Below are 3821 nucleotides of genomic sequence, written 5' to 3'. Positions count from 1 at the left end.
CCCTCAGCCCCAGAGTCTATCAAGGCACTGCAGGAAGCAGCCGAACCGGTCCAGCGTAGATGGACCGACAAGGTAGTACAGGATCTTGATGGAGAGACCTGAGTAGTAGCGCTCACCAGTAGCCCTCCGCTTACTGATGAGCTCTGGCTTTTACTGGACATGACATGACAAAATGTCCAGCAGAACCGCAATAGAGGCAAAGGCGGTTGGTGATTCTCCGTTCCCTCTCCTTAGTCGAGATGCGAATACCTCCCAGCTGCATGGGCTCAGTCTCTGAGCCGGTGGGAGGAGATGGTTGAGATGCGGAGAGGGGGAACACCGTTAACGCGAGCTCTCTTCCACGAGCTCGGTGACGAAGATCTACCCGTCGTTCTATGCGGATGGCGAGTGCAATCAAAGAGTCCACGCTGGAAGGAACCTCCCGGGAGAGAATCTCATCCTTAACCTCAGCGTGGAGTCCCTCCAGAAAACGAGCGAGCAACGCCGGCTCGTTCCAGTCACTGGAGGCAGCAAGAGTGCGAAACTCTATAGAGTAATCCGTTATGGATCGATCACCTTGACATAGGGAAGCCAGGGCCCTGGAAGCCTCCTTCCCAAAAACTGAACGATCAAAAACCCGTATCATCTCCTCTTTAAAGTTCTGATAATCGTTAGAACACTCAGCCCTTGCCTCCCAGATAGCTGTGCCCCACTCCCGAGCCCGACCAGTAAGGAGTGATATGACGTAAGCGATCCGAGCTCTCTCTCTTGAGTATGTGTTGGGCTGGAGAGAGAACACAATATCACACTGGGTGAGAAAGGAGCGACACTCAGTGGGCTGCCCAGAGTAACATGGTGGGTTATTAACCCTAGGTTCCGGAGACTCGGAAGACCAGGAAGTAGCTGGTGGCACGAGACGAAGACTCTGAAACTGTCCTGAGAGGTCGGAGACCTGAGCGGCCAGGGTCTCAACGGCATGACGAGCAGCAGACAATTCCTGCTCGTGTCTGCCGAGCATTGCTCCCTGGAACTCGACGGCAGTGTTGCGAGAATCCGTAGTCGCTGGGTCCATTCTTAGTCGGATCCTTCTGTTATGCTGGTGAATGAGGACCCAAAAGCGACTTAATAGAAACAGAGTCTTTATTCCAGTCTTAACAAAACACGATACTCCTGGATATTATCTTAGGTAAATCCAAAACAGGAAAACTGAAATCCTCTCGTCAGTAGAGAGGAACGACTGGAGACGCGACCACAGACTGCAGGTCGCTTCGGGAAGGCACAGGCCGTAGCTGACATAGACACCTGCTCACACGCAGCATCTGAAGAAGGCAAAAACACGACAGGGCGGAACAAGGACACAGAACAGCAAACATCAAACAAGGATCCGACAAGGACAGAAGCGGAAAACAGAGGGAGAAATAGGGACTCTAATCAGAGGGCAAAATAGGGGACAGGTGTGAAAGAGTAAATGAGGTAGTTAGGAGAATGAGGAACAGCTGGGAGCAGGAACGGAACGATAGAGAGAGAGAGCGAGAGAGGGAGAGAGGGAGGGGGAGAGAGAGGGATAGAAAGAGGAAAAGAACCTAATAAGACCAGCAGAGGGAAACGAATAGAAGGGAAGCACAGGGACAAGACATGATAATCAATGACAAAACATGACACAGCATTTAACACCATAGTACCCTCCAAACTCATCATTCAGCTCGAGACCCTGGGACCCCCGCGCCCTGTGCAACTGGGTCCTGGACTTTCTGACGGGCCATCCCCAGGTGGTGAGGGTAGGAAACATCTCCACCCCGCTGATCCTCAACACTGGGGCCCCACAAGGGTGCGTTCTCAGCCCTCTCCTGAGCTCACTGTTCACCCATGACTGCGTTGCCATGCACGCCTCCAACTCAATCATCAAGTTTGCGGACGACACTACAGTGGTAGGCTTGATTACCAACAATGACGAGACGGCCTACAGGGAGGATGTGAGGGCCCTCGGAGTGTGGTGTCAGGAAAATAACCTCAAACTCAACGTCAACAAAAAAAAGGAGCTGATCGTGGACTTCAGGAAACAACAGAGGGAGCACGCCCCTATCCACATCGACGGAACAGTAGTGGAGAAGGTGAACAGTTTAAAGTTCCTCAGCGTACATTTCATGGACAAACTGAAATGGTCCACCCACACAGACAGCGTGGTGAAGAAGGCGCAACAGCGCCTCTTCAACCTCAGAGGCTGAAGAAATTTGGAATGTCACCAAAAACACTCACAAACTTTTACAGATACACAATCGAGAGCATCCTGTCGGGCTATATCACCGCCTGGTACGGAAACTGCTCCGCCCAGAACCGTAAGGGGCAAACTACCTGCCCTTCAGGACACCCACACCACCCGATGTCACAGGAAGGCCTGCCTGTTCACCCCGCTATCATCCAGAAGGCTAGGTCAGTACAGGTGCATCAAAGTTGGGACCGAGAGACTGAAAAACAGCTTCTATCTCAAGGCCATCAGACTGTTAAACAACCATCACAAACATTCAGTGGCTGCTGCCAACATACAGACTCAATCTCATGCCACTTTATATAATGTTTACATACCATACATTACTCATCTCATATGTATATACTGTACTCTATACCATCTACTGCATATTGCCTATGCTGTTCGGCCATCGCTCATCCATATATTAATATGTACATATTCTTAATCATTCCTTTACACCTGTGTGTATAAGGTAGTTGTTGTGAAATTGTTAGATTACTGTACGGTCAGAACTCGAAGCATTTCGCTAGACTTGCATTAACATCTGCTAACCATGTGAATCTGACAAATATAATTTGATTTGATTTGAGTAGGTTAAGAAATAAGTTACAAACAACGCAAAAAAAATAAATAACTAAATAAATGGTTACGGGCAGGTAAAACGTCAGCCATCCTCTTCGCCTCCATCTTTTGTGTCGAGAAACGCGCCTATTTTTCCTCGAAGGTACGTAATTTCACAATTGCAATGCTATACGATACGATACTAAAGATAGCAAGTAAATTTTCTCACATCTGAGAAAAGATATGTAAATGTATACTTTTAGTTGACTAAATTCATGGTAATGATGGGTTTTTGAGCCGACGCCCAATAGAATAACATTCACTCCTTGAAGTAGAGCGCTCCTTGACCGAGAATCACCCAGAATGCACCGCGTGGCCCGTTGACGTTATATGGGCAACGTTTCCTTCTCCTCTAAACTACATCTGTTATGTTAGACTCCACTCTGTGAGGCACATCGATCTGCAGGTTGAAATTGCAGATTTCAAAAATGATAGTGCAGTTTGTTTAGGTGATTGTTGATGAATCGTTACTGGAGAACTGAGACCAAGTTGAGACGCTAGACAGGGTGGACTTTAGATATAGTAAAGGCAGTTTATTCAAAGGTAGAGATATCTGGCAAAGCGTGCTGCACGGACTCGTTCGTCTAGTTCTTATGGAACTATCGGAAGAGAGCCCCGAAACATGGTGTGCAGATCATTTTATACAGTAAAATGACGTAGGTAGATTCTGGGAGTCTGTTCGTCGGATTGGTCGATCTGGGTCGTGGGTAGTCCTGTTCGGGCCTGGTGTCGACGTTCCATTGGCTCTTAACATTGTTCTTTGTCTTAGAGTCCCAACCTTGAAAAGAATGCGTGTGCGTGTTGTTTTTAGCAGGGGCCTGTTCATGGGGTGAGTGTGTGTGGGTCTGTGGTTGTTATCTGATGAGAGCAGAATGTGACTGGGAGAAAAGAGGGGGATGGGTGCATGTTGTGCCAAGTATAGCTTGTGTTGAGAAGTTGTTATAACAAGTTTTCAGTATCTATTACAATTTCT

This window comes from Salvelinus namaycush, unplaced genomic scaffold (assembly GCF_016432855.1).
Source record: "Salvelinus namaycush isolate Seneca unplaced genomic scaffold, SaNama_1.0 Scaffold49, whole genome shotgun sequence".
NCBI classification, from domain to species: domain Eukaryota; kingdom Metazoa; phylum Chordata; class Actinopteri; order Salmoniformes; family Salmonidae; genus Salvelinus; species Salvelinus namaycush.
This window is presented reverse-complemented; position numbering follows the sequence as displayed.